Here is a 21,767-nt window from a genome sequence, read left to right on the forward strand (position 1 = left end):
GTGTCCGTATGCATGTGTGCATATGTATGTATTGTGTATGTTATATTGTGTATTTGTTTATGTATGTATGTGTATATATGTTTGTGCCTGTTTGTGTGTGTGTGTGTGTGTGTGTGTGTGTGTGTGTGTGTGTGCATGTGTGTGTGTCTTAGGGTTTCTATTGCTATTAATAGATACCATGACCATGGCAACTCTTGATAATTGGGGTGGCTTACAGTTCAGATGTTTAGTCCATTGTCATCATGGTGGGAAGCATGGTGGCATGCAGGCAGACATGGTGCTGGAGAAGTAGCTGAGAGTTCTACATCTGGATCCACAGGCAGCAAGAAGAGAGAGACACTGGGCCTGGCTTGAGCGTCTAAGGCCTCAAAGTCTGTAGCTGAAGTTTTCCTGGTCCTGCCTGACTCCCATTGCCCTGCAGCCACTTGGACCCAAGTAAACATACAGAGGCTTATATTAATTAAAACTGCTTGGCCATTAGCTCAGGCTAACTATTGACTAGCTCTTATATTTAAACTAACCCATAATTCTTATTTATGTTTAGCCACATGACTTGGTACCTTTTCTCAGTTCTGCTTTCACATGTTGCTTCCTGTGTCTGGCTGGTGACTCCTGACTCAGCCTTCCTCTTCTCAGAATTCTCCTTGTCTGCTTATCCCGCCTATACTTCCTGCCTGGCTACTGGCCAATCAGCATTTTATTTATTAACCAATCAGAGCAATACATTCAAAGCATACAGAGAAATATCCACAGCAAAAGTCTATCTTCTGTGACACACTTCCTCCAACAAGGCCACACCCCTAATAGTGTCACTCCCTCTGGGCCTATGGGAGCCATTTTTATTCAAAACACCACAGTCTGTGTATGTGTGAGTGCATGTGCATGTGTGTGTATATGTATTTCCATGTGTCTGTGTGTCATGGTGTGTGTGTGTGTGTGTGTGTGTGTGTGTGTGTGTGTGTGTGCATGTGTGTGCATGCTAAGGTGCAGGTGGAAGGCCTGAGGACAACTCTCAGGAGCAGGTTTTCTTCCTTCAGCATGTGAGTTCCAGGGATTGAACTCAGGTCACCAGGCTTGGTAGCAAGCTCCTTTACCCACTGAACCATCTCACTGACCCTCAAGATGTTTCTTAATTTCGCCTTTCCTGTTCCTTTTGGCAGCTCTCTCCTTCTGGGGTAGTACCCAGAGGTGACTCCTCACTGATATTTCTCCCCAATTCTTGCTACACCCCCCTTAGCATCTAGTCTCCTTCTTCAGACACTGATCTGAGATATTTAGCTAAATGATGACAAAATTACTAACTACTCTAGACCATCCTTAACTTCCCATGCTCTTCTGACAAAACTTCCAGTATCTTGCATGACTTTTCAGTTCTGTTGTCTCATTATAAAATTCTGTTTCTTAATTTCCAAATCTATAAGATAAGGATAATAATAATATACAACCTACAGGATTATTATAAAGATTAAATTATTTAATATCTGCAAATACAGCTGTCCTGGCACAGAGTAAGTGTAATACATGTTTATTAAACACACAGATCAAGAACTTTATTGTGAGTCATTCTTCTCTTCCTTGATCTTCCTCTATCATGTCTCCTCTGTACGTGTGTGTATATGCACAAGTGTGTGTGTACATACATGCATTCATGAAGAGGCCTGAGTGTCATATCAGATGTCTTACTCTATCTCCACCTTCTGTTTTTGAAACAGTCTCTCAAGGGACCCGGAGCTCGTAGATCCGGCCATTGTGCCTGAGCTAGGTTTCAGGAAAGCACTGTGACCGCCACTCTAGGCTACTGATTTGCCCTTTCACTGGTGGAGGCATCGATTCTCCAGTTCCAACCTGTCTCCTTTTGAACAACTGCTTCGAGCTGTTCCATGCTTAGAACCTCTAGCCAAGTTAATTTCTCTTCTAGATGTTCTCATTTCCCAATTCATCCTATTCTTCCTGCCCTTTCTCTGGTTCTCAGTTTTAGAAGAGAAATTTTTATGGTTACCCTACTCCCTGATGAGCTCATTCCCCTGTATGAACTCCTCAAGCACTTTCCACTTTTCTTCTTCATAGATGTTTCCGTAATGCTGGTGACTTTTAAGATTTCCCACTTAAAGCCCACACACCTACCCAGGATGTCAGCACTAGGATTGCATTTCTGTTGCTTATGTTTCAGGCTAAGCATCAAGCACAATATCCGTCATGCACTGGGTTTCTAACAAATACTCACTAAATGAACAAATGAATGAATAAATAGATACTACAACTTTCCACTTAAGTGCATTATAACATCCTTCTGGGTGTTTATCGGTATCATTGGGAGCAACAGTTGTGGAGTCTTGTCGATCTATCAAAGGCACATGTGTCAAGACTGAGCTTTACACACACGGCTGAGGAGCTTTACTCAGAGGGACCATTTGCTCACAGATGGCCCAGCTGAAGCCTAGCGCTGGGGAGCTGTTTTCCCTTGAGTTGTCTCAGTTGGTGCAACAAAAGCAATACTTTCTCAGCACAAGAATTTTCCTTGTTATAAAGGAGTTCACTGCACACCACCAAAGGAGATAAATAAGCACAAATCCTCCGTAAAACCTTTGATCTATGATGGTGTCCTGTCTGCAAGACATACTAGTGTAATTAATACACAAAGCTTGTGGGAGTAACAAACCAATATCTGATTTAACTTAAGGTCCACTCCACAAGATGGAACCCATACATGACACTGCTTGGGTGACCAAGAACCTGAGGGCAGATAGCCTAAGGTAAAACCAAATACTAACATTAAACCAAATCAAACTAAAATGTAGCAATAAAATGACTCCTAATGGCATCCTGCTACACTCATAGATGAGTGCCTTGCTCATCATCATCTGAGAAGCTTCCTCCTGCAGCAGATGGAAACAAATATAGAGACTCACAGACAATATACAGAGTAAGAGACCTTGGAACATCAGCTCTAAACAGAATGTCCCCATCGATCCCCACCTCAGGACTCAGGAAACCCAGTGGAAGAGTAAGAGCCAGAGAGGATGGAAGACGCCAAGAAAACAAGGTCCTCTAAATCAACAAGACTGATGCACACACGAACCCACAGAGACTGAGGCAGCATGCACAGGGCCTGCATGCACCCTAGAGCTGAAGAACTGGACACATGTCTCAACCCCTAACCCAGAAGCTATCTCCAGTTGATAACCACTTGCAAATAGAAATTTAGTTTTCTCCCAGCAAGTCTCACTGGGGAAACAGTGTAGGCAGCATACCCAGCAGTAGATGTCCAACAGAAAATGATCTCAATGGCACCTTTGGAGGTTTCTAGTCTCATAATGTCATGTAAGGGATTTTCTTTTTTTTATTTAAAGTTTTCATCTTAAAACCAATATCTCTATCTATCTATCTATCTATCTATCTATCTATCTATCTATCTACCATATATACACAAAAACCAGGAAGTGGTGGTGCATACCTTTAATCCCAGCACTCAGGAGGCAGAGGAGGGCGGGTCTCTGAGTTTGAGGCTAGCCTGGTCTACACAGTTCATTCCAGGACAGACTGGGCTACACTGGCTCTAGAAACCCTGTTTCAAAAACAAAAACACTTTATTTAATCTTATTTTCTATTTTATTTTATTTGTATTTTTTTTCTTCCTTCTTTTTACCCTACAGGTCCTTTGTGTATTATTATGGTTTTCAATTCAGTGTTTTTATGAGATTCCTGAGTGTGTGAACAAGTTAAAGGCGTGCACCACCACCGCCTGGCTCTTGTGCTTTTTCTTGGGTTCTTCTCCTTCTGTTTGTTTTGTCTTATTACGAAGAGTTAGTTTTTGTTTTATATAATTTTATTATAATCACTTAGAAGCCTGTGTGTGGCTCTGGATGGAGGGGAGGTGGGGAGGAACTGGAAGAAGTAGAGGGGGGAAACTGTAATCAGAATGTATTATATGAGAAAAAATCTGTTTCAATAGAAGGAAAAAATATTTATTTTTAGATGGGGGAGGGGTTCAAAAAGGCCATTCTTTTTCCAGTGCTCTCTTGTTACAGCCGATTTACAGAGTTGAAATGTTTGCTAAGAGGCAGGTTTGCTACAGGGTTTGCAATTAACTCCTCCCTTTCCTACATGTGGGGGCCTTAAAACACCGATGAGGAAGTCATTCCTAGAGCATTCAACTGCTGGGCATGTGTGAGATAAGATGGAATCACAGTGAGGAAACTTCCTTTTTCACCAGTTTAGAATTTTGAAAAGCCACTGTTTCCAAGGGAACCATGCACTCAAATCACAGTGAATGAAGGAGCAAAACAAAAAACAAACAAACAACAACAAAGAAAACCCACAACCCCCAAAATCCTACTCTCTCCCTTTCTCTCCCCCCTCCCCTCCCTCTCTCTGTCTCTGTCTCTGTCTCTGTCTCTCTCTCTCTTTCTCTCTCTCTCTCTCTCTCTCACACACACACACCCCTGCTCATCTGCACGTCCCATGTGTATTTTCTGTAGTATCTCAGCCTGGGACTGAGAGATTTATGAAGGTCAGCTTGACTGTGAGCCGAGTGCTCTCCTGTAGCAAGCTCAGGATATGACCACTTTCGAGGCAGCAGGGTGTCTTGACATTATGAGGTAAATTGCCTCCTCTTGGCTACCAAGTGGTACCAGGAAAAAGTAATTTACCTTCTTCAGGTTACACACGCGCAGAGGATAAAGCACTCACCTAGATCAGCAAATTGCTTTTCCTTACATTATGAGATGCCACCCTGACACCGTGTTCTCTTTGCCCTGGTCCATCAGAGGGCTGGCTTTTAGCATTCCATTTTATGCCCTTTTTCCCGCTTCTGTGTACAGTTAGACAAAGAACACCGACAGAAAGGTCCTGCTTGGAGTGAAGATCAACAGAGAAAGAACCGCTGGTTCTTTTATTCCTCAGATTTGTGTCCCAGATGCAGGCTGTATCTACGTCAGAGAAAAAGATGCATTTCCAACATGATGCAGAACAGCCGTGTTCAGCGGGGCTGATTTGCAGACAGCTGGGGACAGCTGAGTATGGGCATCTGCAGTGGTATTTCTTACAACTTGTTAAAACTGCTTTCCTAAATCCCATGACACCAGTCAAGATAGGACCTGTGGTGAGAGCAAGGAGATGACCTCGTTCAGGAGACCCTGAGTGCTTTCACTCTATGCCCTCAAAAACAAGCTCATAAATTATCCCCCATGTCTTCCAAGGGTTAATGTGACCCTCCTCCTCTCGGTGACTCACTGCCCCTTCATCCTCAGAGACAGGTGTGCCACGGGTTTGATTGTATCAAAAATAAGCATTCACTCAGCATTGAATGTTTACAGAATTAAAAGCATGAGAAAATCTTAGACATATATCAAGATGGGCAGGTACAAAAATACACAAGGGTGTCCTGACCCATCACGGTTTTCATGGAAGAATTAACTTCAAAAAGGCAGAGATTTTTTGTGGTTTGTTTTGTTTTCTGGGAACACTGCTCCATGAACTGAGAGAAATAAAACAGACACAAGACTTCCTACGTATAATTACTTTGTGCTATGAATTTGCCCCTAAGCTTTATTTATTTTCCAATAAGGCCCAAGTTTGTATCCACAGAAAAATTAACATTTTTTAAAAATGACAGGTACAGTGTTTAAATTTCAAATTGCTTATAAACCAGTGATATCTTGCATAAGAGCAATCTTTCCAAGCATCAAATTGAGGAAAAAACAGTGGAAATCATGCCTTTGTGAGAAGCAGCAGTGAATGAGATCGGAAGCTCTCCACATAGTCCCAGGACTGTCCATTCTCTGGGGTCTCCCTGGGAAGCAGGAGTGCAGAGGCAGAAAGGGTCCCAGGAAGGAGCGCAGGCAAGTTTCCAGTTACTTAGTTTGTGTCATCCTATAAGAACACAATTAATTGGCTGTTGAGTTTTGGACTCCAAAATATAGTGCATGTAATATTAGCCATAAAAGGGGGAAAGAAGGAAAGAAGGTAGAAGAAAAGGGAGACAGGGAGGGGGAAGAGGGAGGTGAGCAAAGAGAGCGACAGAGAGACACTGGGAAAGAACAGAGAATGAACTGACAAGAAAAGGGAGGGACTTGGAGATCCATACGGCCCCTCCCCTTCCGAGACAGCCGGGAGGAGGGCAACCGGAAGCTTGGGTGCTTGCTGTGTCTTCTGGAAAGACAGAAGCACTAGCTCCCTTTCTACGCCTGCCCAGAAACCAAGTCTTCCTTGTATTTCCTTCATGCCTTCGTTTTCTCACTTCTGTATAATTTTGCTACATAAAACAAAATTTAGAACCATTGTGTGTTCATCTTCTCCCTGAGTGTATCTGGGATTTCATTTATTTGTCCTTTTCTGCGTTTACTCAAATCAAATATTTATGGGGTGACTATTACCTTCTAGAAATTGTATCACACAGTAGGACTATATACTGGACAGTATATCGGTGTCTCGTTTTTCAATGTGAAAAAAAAAAAGCCTGAAGATAGTTTTATGGTGTGAGAATACAATTAGCAAAGGGGGAAAAGGAGGCACATTTCTAAATTTTTATTTTAAAGACCTAATTTTTGAAAATGTGTAAGAGATTTTAAGTTCTGGGTTAGATGAAATGATAGGGACAAAATCCCTTCCTTGTCTGAAATAACCAAATATTTGATAAAACACATGAAGCAATACTAGTAAGTACTAAAGTTAGATACTGGGTGTCAGTGCACTAAGCTGTGCAGTGGGACTCTGAGATAATTCCTAGAATGCAGGGGAGACAGAGCACTGGGGCGCAGTGTGATAAACTCCTTGAGTTGAGAAGAGGGATTGGAGTGCAAAGACACCATAGTGTCTGGGAGTTGTCAGGATGGGTCACTGGAAGGGAGAGATTGCACAGAACTTCAGAGGTCCCATTACATCCTGAGCATAGAAATGGGTATCACCGACTCAGTGTGCCACCCCTCAAGGGAGTGCAGCTGTTACCATCAGATAAAATTAGACAAAGAGTTGGCAAGTCAGTTCAACCATGTGCAATGCATCACTGCCTTTCCCCTTTCAGCTGACTTTTAAGTTAGCATACAAAGTGCCAGGCTTTCTCTAGTGTCTTCATCATATGAGTGTGTCATTATACACACTTTCTTCTTTCTAAAAGACATTTTACCTTGTATTTTCTTCTGTTCCACCCCTCCTCCCCCATAGGTCAGAGGGCTTCCTGCCAGAGTTGATTTTCTCCTACCTTATGGGTCCTGGGGATCAAACTCAAGTTGCCAGACTTGGTGGCTAACCCTCTTCACCCTTTGTGCCATCTTGCTGGCCCTAAAAAGAATTTTCAAAGCTGCAAACGGATAATAAGAACAAACTTCAGTCAGAAAGAAAAAAAAGAGCCAAAAAATTGTGTACAGATGGATGGCAGATAGGAGTACTTGTGGGAAACTATTCCCTTAGAGGCAAGAATCACGTGAAAGACAAAGCCGTTCATTTGCTGCACAAGTGACAGGATGGGACCAGCTGAGACAGGCATGGTGGGAGGGTTTGGACAGGCTATGCCAAACTGTTGACAAATGAGAAGCCTAACTGTAACAAGCTAGGCATTCTGATTGCATGTGTTGCCATTGTCTATAACCATGATATTAATTCATCTTTGTGTGAATCAACACAGGGACACTAAGATTATTGAAAGTCTGCCTCCTATAAATTGTGAGCACTCAGTGGGTGCTGAAATCCAGAACAAAAGTAGGGAGAATGTCTGCACTTCTGTGTGTGGTGGACATGTCTATGGTGAGCCTTCCCTAATTTCAGCAGCTTCTGATATCATTTTTATCAACAAGAAAACTAGTTATTCAAAGACAAAACGTAAATTTCTTGTACCTGTTGTGTCCCTGATGTGCCCCATCATTATGTTCCTCTCTGGAAACACAAAAGAAACAAAACATGGCTTCTTTATCAAGGAAATAACTATGCCAATGTGTGCCAACCATAAACAAGTAACCTACGTAAGTCACACACATAGTGAGTAGAAAGCCATTGGAAGGCATTTTTCTAACTGTGAACTTATGTTCTTTGTCACGTCATACCATGAAAATAGATGGCTTCTTTACATTGTCTCCCTTCATAATACTGAACCAAAAATGTGGGCAGGTACCATAATGTATTTCTTTATATTTTCTCAGCCTGTTTTTACAGTCTTTGTCTGGGTACCAATCAATTTACAAAATTCAAAAGTATATAAATAGCTCAAAATCCTACCTTGACAAACAATTCTATAAGACAAAAACAATTCCATAACCAAAGTTGCGAGTACAGCATACTCTGTGATGCTTATTTACATAATATTTCTACTTCCGAGTTTCCAGTTGCCTCCTTCCCGTATTCAAACATGTAGCTTGGCGCTGTGTTCATTACAGAAGAGACATATCAGAGCGGAAACCAAGACCTGCACAAGGCTGGGGCATCTGTTTCTTTAGAGTGCAAAGTGATGGTCTGTGTATGGACAAAATATTTTTGTGAGAGAGTTGTTTCTCAGCTCATCCCCATTCACCATTAGAGACAGAGTTTGTGGAGCAGCCAGTATGTCACCTCTACCTGATTCTCGAAGTACTACTGGGAGAAGACAAATGCCTCAGGCCAGTTTTCTTACCCAGCCTCATGGTCATAATGGAAAGAGCATCCCACTGTCTACATGTCTAAGAACACAAAAAGTCGAAACACATTAAGTCTAAATAATAACAAGTCAAAACAAAATTATGAATGTCCCAAATTTTGAATAACATGCATTCTGATTTCTCTCACATCCTCCTGCCTCTTATCTCCCTTCCACACTATCAATAACCCACCCTTCTTATAAATTCCTTTTTGACATTCATAACTTTTGTTCTATTATATGACCCAACAAGTTCTAGCAAAGGTGTACATGTGACCGTGAGTTTGGAACTGTTCACTGAAGCCTGGTAGGCTCACAGTCGTGTAGCTGAAAAAAGTGATACCCTCCACCCCCAGCATCTACCAAGTGATTGGTAGATCTATCAATCCTTCCCCAAGTAGTTCCCTGGGGAAGGATCCACACCCCCACCCCGAATTTTAGCAGAAATAAAAAACTTTTACTTTTATGATCATGGAATCCCACAAGAAGGAAAGGGAAATTGACATTTTATGGCCAACTATTTAGAATGCTGTCTGTACTGTGAAGGGTGGCACACACTCTTCCCATGGAAGGCGCCGTGCTGCTCTGGGCCACGTACATTCTCAGTATGTAACCACCAATGGAGTTCACAAGACCTGCTTTTTGTTTCCAAAAGAAATGTTCCTATCCTGGACTGTGGCACAACACTCTGCATTAGCCACATTTTGTGGGGATCTGGAATACTCACTTCCTTATAGGAAAGAAGTGTCGGTAGACACCTCAGTGCCCAGGGCTTACTCCTCTGCTGCTGGCTGATTCTGTCTCACCACACAGGACTATTTGGTAAACACTCTCTGTCTCTCCCCTGGAGATGCTCTTATGTACTCGGGTTGGTGTTTCTCAAACAGACGTGCAGTGAGAAGTGTTTCAACATTTGTCATGCTGTGTGCTAAATGTGCCAGATGACCTCTCATTTTGTCTTACAAGTTCACAGTGACTTCACATTTTGTAACTGGCTGAAGTCAGTGGTGTGAGCTGTGGCTGTGATGACCCACAGATCCGAAGGTCTACTATCATAAAGATTTCAGCTCCTTAATGAAAACAACTTGTTACATGTGTGATCAAATGTGCTTTCGAGCTCTGCACTTGTCAAACTTTTCTAGGAAATTAATTTACAAATCAGAAAACATCTGCTACCCGACTCTATGCCTCAAGTTGAGGTTTAGAATCTTTGTCTACCACATTGCCACCTCGATTGAGTCTTATATAGGCCTGTCTCCAGATGTCTTGGGTGACATCTCTGAGCCCCAGACCCTGGCAGAACAAGACATACCATTTCCTTTCTTACTTTCCTCCTTTCATAGAAGACTTTCCTTCTTTCCTCTCTTAACTAATTCCACCATTCTTTCTTTGAACTCTGATTATTATTTGTCATTGTTGTGCTAGTGATTTGTGTACGAATAAGGGCACATTTGTACAATAAGTATGGAGTTCAGAAGTCAACTTTCAGGAGTTGGCTCTCTCCACCGTGGGATCTGGGGATTGAACTCAGGTTGTCAGGCTTGTAGAGGAAGGTCTTTAATATGCTCATCCATCTTGCCAGCTCTCTTTCTATTACTCTCACAAGAGGCTTCACATAGTCTTCTGTCTTACTACACACCATACTGCTTTTCCATATTGTCTAAATACATGGCCAGTTTTTGCATAAATTAATCCCTCTGACAAGGTAGATAGTCAGCTCTTAACAATGTGAGAGGTCACTGGGGATGTCAGCTTGGAAACAAAAAAAAAAGAACTTAAATTGCAGGATTTGATTTGTTGGTCACAAGAATGGCATCTGAGTAACACATCTGGCCCTGGGTGGAGACGTGACATTTTGAGCTACATGGAAGGTCATAAGATTATTATCTAACCAAAGGCTTTCTGGTAAAGTATGACATAGCATTGTCTCCTCCCTTAACAGTTAATCCAATGGCCTGTCAATCACTTAGGCATGAAAATGCCCCTGGGAAAAAGTATCTGTTTTAGAGCTTTTAGTGTAAATCCTGTTTAAGATGTAGACAGGGCCAACGTTCTCTTGGCCACTGCCCACTCTTACCCCTTGAGAGTACTTCACTTTAATGAACCCTACCTACCTTCTCCTCTGCACTCTGTATGCTTCGTCTGTTTTGTTGACAATCACAAAGAATAGGAGGCTTAGGGGAGCCCCAGGTGCTATTCCACTGACATCTTTGGCATTCCCATTGGACGCCCCTCATTTTCGTTGGTACAGTATGGAGTTCTCTTTTGAACCATATACCTCTTCACTCCTTTCTGCTTACCACTTTCCTCTTGAATGCACATTTTCATCTAGCTATGAGATCACCCTTACTTCTCTGCTTTCAGAATATGTAATCTTCAGTGACTTGCTCTTATTCTTTTGTGTTTCTGTCTCCTGCTACATCCATGCTAACCTAACTCAAATGTCCATTTTCAAGATGGGGTAACTATGCCCATATAATGTTTTCTGAGCATACCTCTTGTCATATGAAAAGGACCTTTTCTTATGTTGGATAAAGAAAGTTATGTCAGATTTCAAATGGTAGGACTTTCTCTTTTTGAGGCACTTATTTTTTTTTGTAATTTGTTAACTGTGTACTGAAAGGAACTTTGAGATTCACCTGTGGCTATTAGCTTATGATTTACTGTGGCCAGTGACTCTTTCCTTTTGTGTGTTTCTTCATGGTATCTCCAAATATTTGTAGGAATAAAATGCACGCTATAACTGAGAGTGATGATCATACCTTTATTGTGCATTTACAAAGGATGGAACTTGAACCTCAATGGCCAGTGACTTGGCTTTCTCTGGCCAAAGCAACTTCAGAATCAGACAAGGCTTGCTAACCTGATTCTTAGGGCTTCTGAGTAAAAGAGAGATGTCTCAACCACCCACTAGTACCCCAGGCTCCTCAAAACAAGAGACAGCCCCAGAACTAACTAGTGTCCCAGGCTTCTCAAAATAAGAGATAACCCCAGAATTAACTGGTGTCCCAGGCTCCTGAAAGGAAAAGTGTTGTGTGATATCTTGATTGTGTTCTGACAAATAAAGCTTGCTTGGAGTCAGAGGACAGAGCTAGCCACTAGTTAACCATAGAGATTTAGAAGACTGTAGAGAGAGGGACAGGAAATGATAAGGTGGGGAAGATACAAGATCTCTGCCTTTTAGGACTGGAGAAATGGAAGAGGAAGAAAGTGACTGTGGCTGCTCTCCTGCTTTTCTGGTCTTTCAGGTTTTACTCTGATACCTGACTTCTTGTTTTTATTGATAATATTAATTAGATTTACACTTCAAAAAGAGATGCTCCAAACAGTCACTGGCCTTTGCTTTCCCCTCTAGATGGGCAACTCCTTTTGATTCTTATTGATTCTCCTCTCAGATGTATCTTTCATAATTGGGACAAGTTTCCCCAAAAACTTGGAATAAAAAGAGAATGTTATTTTCTGAAGGATAATGTGACCAAGATGACAAATCGTAAGATGTGTTGTATAAGCATTACAACTTCATTTTATAGCTGGAAATTTACTGAAAGACTAAAATGGTCTGAGACAACTGTAAATAAAATACTTTCCTTTAAAAGGAGACCCAGATTTAAGCTAATAGTGATATAGAAGGACAGGTCCATAGGGTCAAAGAAATTGGCTCAGACCAGTTGCCAAGGTATGTACATAACATTCTCCTTATGAGCCAAACTGGAGTTCTGCCTGAGGGCCTAGCAACAGAAGCTGTCAGAGTTCTTGGTCACTGTCAGAGTTCCTGAACATACAGAGTCTGTCTGAGAGCCTAGCAAGAGGTGCTGTCAGAGTTCCTGGTCACTGTCAGAGTTCCTGATTGTGCCTAGCCAATGAGGGACAACCACACAATGTCACCAGATTGCAACACAGACTGGGTGCTGGAAGGAGGGTATATAAGGCCTTCCCTGTTATTGAATAAATGAGCTCATTATTTGCCTTCAACAGACTCCCAGTGTCTGTGTTATTGACGCTGTGCCTCCTAGGGAGCTGTTAGGATCCAGCAACATCTGGTGCTTTAATGTGGGGCTTCTGTTACTTTCTCTTTCCCAGCACAGGTTCTGATCATCTCCCTCCCTTCACTCACAGTGCTTGACAGCGCCCCCAAGATGGTGTGTTTTGGTGAGAAGACCCCTTAGTGTTGTGTTCTTTCAGTCCCTTTGACAGGTAAGCATTGGGACCTCTACTTCTTTCCTTCTTTTGTGTTGTGTGTCATGTTTGTCTGCCCATTCCGTTAGGAAGGCACATTTTTTTCTGTTTCTGTTCACCTGGTGCTTCCACATAAGGATTGACCCCTCAGGAAGTGGAACCAAGGCTTAGCTTCCAACTCCATCCCTTGTCCAGAGACACAATGTGGGCATATGGCTGTGGCCTAAAAAACCACAGAAGTCCCCCACTAAGCACAAGACATAAGGGTCTGGTACAAATTCCACCCCTGTTGACTGTCATCTTCTCTCTGACTGTTGTTTCCCTCTAAAAGATGGGTAATCTTTTCATCACCCCTACCACTTCCCTGTCAGATATCTCTATGAGATCCAATGATGAGGAGACAGACAGTTTGGGCCTTGGGAAACTTGTCAGTTTGGCTCCCACCAAATCTGTCAAGGTGAACATAGCTGTCATTAAGTCATGTGTTGCTCCCCCTCTGCTCCACCACCACCGTGGGCTACTATGCCTCCACTTCAATATTCTTGTGAAAATCTACCCCAGTACCTGCCTGCCTCAGGAGGTAGCTGCTCTCCCACAGTGCCAGGTATCTTACAACCCACTCAGCCTGTGCCACTGTTAGTCTATGAAGTTAAAGAAGCCTTCCTGGTCAAGGTGGACCCAAATGTCAATGTCCAGCCCTGGATTCTCACCCCCATAGCTGATCTCTCCTTCGTTAGGAAGGCAGCCAATGAGTCAGGCCCAGATTACCCCTACTTTCAGCAGATCCTTGCTCAATGGTCCATGCAGTTACAAACTTACTTTGATTGGTACCATTTGCTTAAAGCTGTGTTAGAGCCTACAGTCTTTCTCAGTTGGAGATTGGCTATGATGATCAGGCAGAATCCAAGGCCCAGACAAACATCTTATTTAATGTCCTGGTGACCTATGATATGCTCACAGGGCATGGGGAATATGTCCATTCTGTGCAACAGGCACTGATTGGCTTGAATGCCTGTTTTCAACAGGTCTTGTACCTGGCCCTCAAGGCCCTACAAATGACTCAGCCTGGCCTACAGCACTGGGCATCTCTGCCAAAGAACAGATCCCTACCCCTGGTGAGATGGAGAGATCCTATCTCCCTCCAATGGCAGCCACCAGTCCTCTTGCTAACCCGTGGGAGAGGGTATGGTTGTGTTTTTCCTCAGAGTGCCACCATGTCAATATGGGACCCAGCAAGAGATGTGCACCTGGTCGCAGATCATCCTGCTTCCATCAAGGAGGAAATAACCCAGGATGGGTAATGAATATACTTCCCTTTCTTGCTCTCATTGCCCCTCTAAAGGCTGAAGAATTGTGGACCCTTACTTTTCCTCATTTTGTATGATGCCTTTTGAGATGAGGAACATTAGTTTAGCAGCCCAGGAGCTAGCTAAATATATTAAGGGCCCATGGTCACCTAATACTATCCATTACAGCTAAATCAGACAAGGGCCAAGGTTATGGCCTTTGATTATTTAGTTTTTAAAAAGTTTGGCATGATATAAAAAGACTGTTTGATCCCTCCTGGATTTTCATTTACATTTTGATTGTCAGGGTGGTGCTTTTAATCTTTCTCCTTTTTAAATGTCTTCTACAGCACACCCAACAACAACAGGCGGCCACTAAGGCAACTCTGCAGGTGTTAATGACTCTTAGACATTCAATTCATAGCCCTCCACAGGAGACTATGCATGCTTGGTTTTCTGAAATTCAAAAGGCTACTGCCTGACCCTCCCCACTTAGGGTGACTCCCGAGGGATGGATGCTCTTCGAGGGCTGATAGTCAATGATGGGTAAGAGCTTGTTTGGCAAGTCAATCTAAGAAAGGTACAGTCCAGTTGCTGAGCCCCCCTGAGACAGAGTCAACAAGGCTGGAGCAAAGGACTCCGACTCTCAAAGAGCACTCATGTAATAAAATAAAAGGATGGATATGTAGTAGGACAGGCCCATAGGGTCAAGGAAATTGGCTCAGACCAGTTGCCAAGATATGCACTTAATGTACTCCTTATGAGACAACCTGGAGTCTGCCTGAGGGCCTAGCAACAGGTGCTATCAGAGTTCCTGATCAATGTCAGAATTCCTGATTGTGCCCAGCCAATGAGGGACAACTACACAATGCCACGGATTGTGACACAGACTGGGTACTGGAAGGAGGGTATATAAGGCCTTCCCTGTTATTAAATAAGTTTGTTGTTTGCCTTCAAGTGACTCCCAGTGTCTGTGCCATTGATGCCACACCTTCTCACTCCCTCCCCCAAGGGAGCTGTTAGGATCCAGCAACACATTGCCACTTAGATCCAAGAATAATGGCCTCGTAAATGGCTAAGAGGCCTCTCAATTGGGGGATGCCACCTCCGTGGGACATCATCCTGATAAGTCAGCACTAAGCTTTAGTAATATTGCCACCTGCTGGACAAAGGGACCTAGGGTCTCACACTTCTTTTTGTTTGTTTGTTTAAACTATTTCTTTTATGTTTTCAGATTACAATATAATTGCGTCATTTCCCCTTCCCTTTCCTCCCTCCAACCCCTCCTTAGTAGCCTCCCTTGCCCCCTTTTAAATTCATGGCTTTAACAATGCTGTAACTCTGTCTGTTAGGCTGTGTCCTTGCTCAGTATGTGTTGCAAATCTGATCTCACTAAAGTCTAATAATTCTTTTCAATGTGAGATCTTAAGCAAACCACACAAGATCTAGGCAGTTTCTCAGACTGTCCTGAGAAATACGGCAAGAATATCCAACATCTTTCTAAAACTTACTGGTCTTCTTGGAAAAACAGCAATGTTATTATGGGATAGACCTTCACTGCTTCTGAAGGAACTGTAGTGACTCAAGGGCTAGAGAATCTGCAGATGAGTTATGCCTGGTCAGTGCTTAGCATGCTGTAGGAGTGGAGGCTGTCCCAGTGGATTCCCTGAGATGAGACTGTAATATGGTGGGGGATGTGGTATGTGGAAGTGTTCAGGTTTCACTGTCTGTGAGGGTCTAAAGAACAGTAATGCAAAACTCATTAATTATGATAAACTGGCAACTATCCACCAGGGCCTAATTAAAAAATCTTCCTTTTTAGAGTGTCTTAACTACATCACACAAAATCATACTCTAAATGACCCTTCCTCCTGCGGAAGCTGAGTCCTTCTCAGGGCACATCCCCTACTCTGACATCAGGAGGAAATGACCAGAACTGTCATGGAGAACTAAGATGTGCTGAAGGCCTCTCAGCCTTGTGGGAAACTTAGTCTTCCGCTGCTTCCCCCAGAGAAAACAGGGAAGCCAGTAAATAAATGCAGTGCCTGTTGGAGATGCATCACTGGCAAGTTGCCCAAATGCCAGATGCCATCCTCAGACTCTTGACCCTGATGTTGAACAGACACTGGAGGGCATAGTTGTAGGATATTGTTTTAAGAAGTGTTACATTTGTTTGTGCTGTGGAACATTTGTCTAATGATACAAAGATATATTGCATTCTTTTATGTTGCATTTATTTAACTCTGTGAAGCTGTGTTACTGTGCCTGTCTAAAACACCTGGTGGTCTAATAAAGAACTGAATGGCCAATAGCAAGGCAGGAGAAAGGATAGGTGGGGCTGGCAGGCAGAGAATCAATAGGAGAAATCTGGGAGGAAAAGGAGAAAGAGCAAGAGAACAAAGAGAGGAGGACTGTAGGGCCAGCCACCCAGCCACCCAGCCACCCTGCCACCCAGCCACCCAGCCACCCAGCCACCCAGCCACCCAGCCACCCAGCCAGCCACAGAGTAAGAGCAAAAGTAAGATATACAGAAGTAAGAAGAGGAAAAAGCCCAGAGGCAAAAGGTAGATGGGATAATTTAAAGTTAAGAAAAGCTGGCAAGAAACAAACTAAGCTAAAGCCGAGCATTTATAAGTAAGAATAAGACTCCATATGTGATTTATTTGGGAGCTGGGTGGTGGGCCACCCCAAAAGAGCAAAACTAACTAACTCTACATAGTGCTTCAAGATCCAAGGGACCCCCAAGGCTGGAGCCCAAAGTGTCTGTCCTGGAGTGAGGAAACCTTGAAACTACCTCGGTCACAGCTGTCTCCATCAATGAGATGGAGCTGCGGTAAGTGTTGGAGACATAGCTAGGAGCATACATTTTTCCCTTTGATAAAGCGGACTCCTGCTTTGTCCTTACCCCTGTCCTGGACCACTGGTCTTTGAGTTTTGTAGGGTAGTAGGCATCAATGAAACACCGATGTCTGAATGCTTTCCTTCTGATGCCCTTAAACAACATAAAGAATTATTCTTTTCTCATATTTTCGTAATGATGTCTGAATATACTCTCCCTTTACTAGGCAGAGACGTATTGATAAAAAATTGGGGCCTACATGATCTGCAACATCTCACAAAATTCCACAGCTAATGGCCATGATCATCTCTCCTATATAGATAAACAATGACTCAGTCCTTCCAGGTTTCCCAGTTAAACCTCGAGTATGCATTCCTGAGTAAGTAAGGCAATCCCAGGCACCTCAGCTACCACCAAGTGAAGGATGCTAATATTCTTTCTAACCATAAACAGCATTTTCTCCACCCTGAAGTTTGTGTGAGACTTGAACTCCTAATTCACAAATTCTTCCAAAATAGGCTTTTAACCCCCTGGCAGTCTCCCTACAATATTCCAGTACTGGCCAGTAACAAGTTTAACAGAGTGTTGGATGGCACAGGACCTTCATTCCACAAATTAGGCTTTGGTTTCCATTCACCCAGCAGTCCTTAATCTTAGACTTCATTAACATAATGCTACTCATGTACCTAATGGTTCACTCTTCTAAATCTCACAGATGTCTTCTTCTGTATTCCCATTTCATCTGAGTATCAAATTCACTGTTTTAAGTAGACTGGTGCCCACAGTTAGACTGTTCTTCCCTGAGGCTTTAGAGTTAGCTTCTAGTATTTTGGGACATGTCCTAGCTAACTGACTGAATATTGGATCATGATATGTAGGTCATCTCCGTCCCTCTCATCATTCCTCAGAATCTGCCTCAAGTCATCTGATGCAAGCAGGGCATTTCCTAGAAGACAGGACACAAAGTTCCCTGTCTTTGCTCTACATCTTGCCTTAAAAGCACAGAGATTGCAAGGGTTGCATCACATGGATTCTGGAGATTCAAGCTCGGGTTCTCCTGCTTACATACCAAGTGTGTCTTGTGCTGTTGTCTGGCCTTGTCTTTGTTGGGTGGATGCTCTGTTCCTTGGATTCTGATGCTCTCTCTGGTTCTTAGGAGAGTGTAGTGGTTGTGGGTTGCCTGGTAGGGAGTGCTTCTGATATTCTGCCAGGTGTCACTGGGTCTCAGACAGAATGTGTTTCTGATTCCCTGGCCGGAGTGGCTGGTAGGTTTCTAGGGAGTTCCCCCTGGAGTTGGCAGCTGAGACAAAGGGATGGGGTTGGGGCTGTTGGAGAAGATCTACAGGATCCACTGAGAATGCAGGAAGAGAAAGGGAAGCAGGTGGTCTTCTACAAAGCCTAGATAAGACTGGGGGACTGGAATTAGGAGACAGGAGGGAGTAAAGACTGCTAAATGGGTTCCCTGGCCAGCAGGTTTCCAGGGAGTGCCTGGGGTAGTTGGTGCTAAGTGTCTATGCACCAAATACAAGAGCACCCAAGTTCATAAATGAAACACTACTACTACTTAAATCACATATTGACCCTCACAGTGGATGATGGGAGACTTCAATACCCCACTCTTACCAATAGACAAGTCATCCAAACAAAAACTAAACCAAGAAATACTGCAGCTAAATGAGGTCATAAACCAAATGGACCTAACAGATATTTATATAACACTTCACCTGAACACAAAAGAATATACCTTCTTCTCAGCACCTCATGGAACTTTATCCAAAAGTGACCATGTTCTTGAACACAAAGAAAGTCCCAACAGATACAGGAAATTTAAATAGTATCCTGTATCCTATCAGACAACCATGGATTAAAGCTGGATATCAACAAGTACAAGAAGCTTACAAACTTATGGAAACTGAACTGTTGAATGAAAAATCGATCCAGATAGAAACTAAAAACGTTCTAGAATTGAATGAAAATAAAGACACAACGTACCCAACTTATGGCACACAATGAAGGTAGTTCTAAGAGGCAAGGTCATAGCACTAAGTACTTTCATTTAAAAAAAAAAAAACTAGAGCGATCTCATGTTAGTAACAAGAGCATACCTGAGCGTTCTAGAACAAAAAGAAGAAACAATGCTGAAAGGATTACATGGAAAGAAATAACCAAACTAGGGATGAAATCAATAAAATAGAAACAAACGAAAAACACAAAGCAAAGAGTCAATGAAACAAACAGTTGGCTCTTTGAGAAAAACCAACAAGATTGACAAACTTTTAGCCAAACTTATTAAAGGACAGAGAAGATCAAACTTAAAAAAAAGGAAAAATGAAAAGGGGCACATAACAACAGACAGTGAGGAATTCCAGAGGATCATAAAGAAATAGTTTAAAAATCTATTCTATAACAACTTGGAGAAATGTAAAAGAAATGGATAATTTTCTTGATATATACCACTTACCAAAGTTAAATCAAGATCAGATAAGCAATTTTTTTGTTTGTTTGTTTGTTTGTTTTTTGAGACAGGGTTTCTCTGTGTAGTTTTGCGCCTTTCCTGGAACTCGCTTTGGAGACCAGGCTGGCCTCGAACTCACAGAGATCCGCCTGGCTCTGCCTCCCAAGTGCTGGGACTAAAGGCGTGCGCCACCACTGCCCGGCCAGATAAGCAATTTAAACAGATCCATAATCCCTAGTGATAGAGAAGCAGGAATTAAGTTTCCCAACCAAGAAAAAAAATACTAGGACAGGATGATATTAGTTCAGAATTCTACCAAATTTTCGAAAAAGAATTAATACCAATACTCCTCAAATTATTCCACAAATTAAAAATGGAAAGAACATTGCCAATTTCTTTTTACAAGGCCAGTTACACTGATACCCAAACCACATAAAAATCCAACAAAGAGAATTAATTACAGACCAATTTTCTTTGTGGACATAGATGCAAAAATTATCAATAAAAACTTGCAAACCAAATCCATGCACACATCAAAAAGATCCTCCACCATGATCAAGTAGGCTTCATCTCAAAGATGCAGAGATCTTTCAGCATATGTAAATTAACAAATACAATCTACCTTATAAACAAACTGATAGACAAAAAAAGATCATTTCATTAGATTCAACCTTTGACAAATCTCATGATAAAAGTTGTAGAGAGATTAAAGATGCAAATAAAATAATAATAGAGGATATTTATTACAAATCCACAGCCAACATCAAAGTAAATGGAGAGAAACTTAAAGAAATTCTACTAAAATCAAGAATAAGACAAGGTTGTCTACTATCTCCATACCTACTCAATATAGAACTTGAAACCTTAGCTTGAGCAATACACAACTCTGAAGATCAAGGAATACAAATTGGAAAGGAAGAAGTCAAAGTATTTTTATTTGCAGATGATATGATAGTATACATAAGGGAACCTAAGAATTCCACCAGGGAACTCCTATAGCTGATAAACATTTTCAGCAAAGTAGTAAAATTAATACACAAAAATCAGAGCCTTCCTATATGCAAATGATAAACAGACTGAGAAAGAAACCAGGGAATTGACACCTTTCACAATAGCCTGAAAAACATAAAATAGCTGGGCGGTGGTGGCTCATGCCTTTAATCCCAGCACTCGGGAGGCAGAGGCAGGCAGATCTTTGTGAGTTCAAGGCCAGCCTGGTCTACAGAGCAAGATCCAGGAAAGGTGCAAAGCTACACAGAGAAACCCTGTCTCGAAAAACAAAAACAAAACACACACACACACACACACACACACACACACACACACACACACACACACAAAAAATATCTTGGGGTAGCTCTAACCAAGCAAGTGGAAGTCCTGTATGATAAAAAATAAACCCTTTAAGACATTGAAGGTATAAAATGAAGATATTAGAAGATGGAAAGGTCTTCCATGCTTCCATCGATTGGTAGGATTAATATAGTAAAAATAGTCACCCCACCAAAAGCAATGCACAGATTCAATGCAGTTCCCTGCTACAGGTGCAGGAATATATTATAAGAACTCAGCTGGTTATGGCAAAGCCACTACCTGAAGGGATCAAGGAATTCCTTCAGAGGAAGCCAAATTCCAGGGAGCATTTGGTGTCATTTGGATTGTTGTATATCAGCTGTCTTCTGTTATGAAAATCATGTGTGCCTTCATAGCTTTCCCAATTGATTTTTTCCTAAGAAATGCTAACAGTGTGGACTGATCACTATTTGGACATATATGTTTGAGGTATTTGGAGAAGAGCCTCAGGAAAGACTTCCTTCCCTCAGGCCCATCCATTTCTTCTCCTTTCAGCACTGGAATCAGATATCTCCCTTAGCCACATTCAAGGACTAACAGGAATAACAGTCCAAACCACCACATAATAAGTCTCCTGAATTAAGGTAAATTCCACAAGGAGACACTGCCTAGGTCAGGTGGACCTTAAGTAGTAGCTTTGCACAATTTAGCTCAGACCCTCCTTTCTTACAGCCTTACTAACTTTATAGACCTCTAACTCCTTACCTAACCACTTCTAGGAATATTTAGGTAACCTTCTGCACTGACAGCTATGCAGAGCCGGGACCCCAGTTCAAGTCTCTCTGTAATTATCATCATTGGCAGCATCTGGCCAGGTCCATCCCCAGATGGAGGAAAGTACCTTATCAGAGATACCTCTGTACTCTCTAAAACAGACTTAAGTGTCCAGACTACCTGTTTGAGAAGGCCTGGCAGATGTGCTAATTAAGCTTAACCTTTTTCTTTCCAAAATCTTATCTCTAGCTTTAGATCCACCCTTACCAATTAACTCAGAACTAAAGGGTCCCAACTTACAGGTATGTCTAGCTGTGATGGAAGTTGCCTAGCTAACTTGCC

The 21,767-nt window shown here is 42.3% G+C and overlaps 1 long non-coding RNA gene across 2 annotated transcripts in view; it reads right to left on the bottom strand.

The window, feature by feature from the left end:
* LOC128119013 (uncharacterized) overlaps nt 1-21,767 on the bottom strand; it is a 133,729-nt gene that overhangs the window by 10,189 nt on the left and 101,773 nt on the right. Inside the window, exons 4-6 of one of the 2 annotated variants that reach the window (XR_008221419.1) lie at nt 7,831-7,869; nt 7,199-7,297; nt 4,690-5,871 (exon numbers count right to left, since the gene is read on the bottom strand). This is a non-coding gene — a long non-coding RNA (uncharacterized LOC128119013). Of the gene's footprint in view, nt 1-4,689; nt 5,872-7,198; nt 7,298-7,830; nt 7,870-21,767 lie in introns of those variants that run through there. The other variant, XR_008221418.1, reaches the window with a different exon arrangement.

Source organism: Peromyscus californicus, unplaced genomic scaffold (assembly GCF_007827085.1).
Source record: "Peromyscus californicus insignis strain IS unplaced genomic scaffold, ASM782708v3 Scaffold_11__1_contigs__length_118956290, whole genome shotgun sequence".
Lineage (NCBI taxonomy): Eukaryota > Metazoa > Chordata > Mammalia > Rodentia > Cricetidae > Peromyscus > Peromyscus californicus.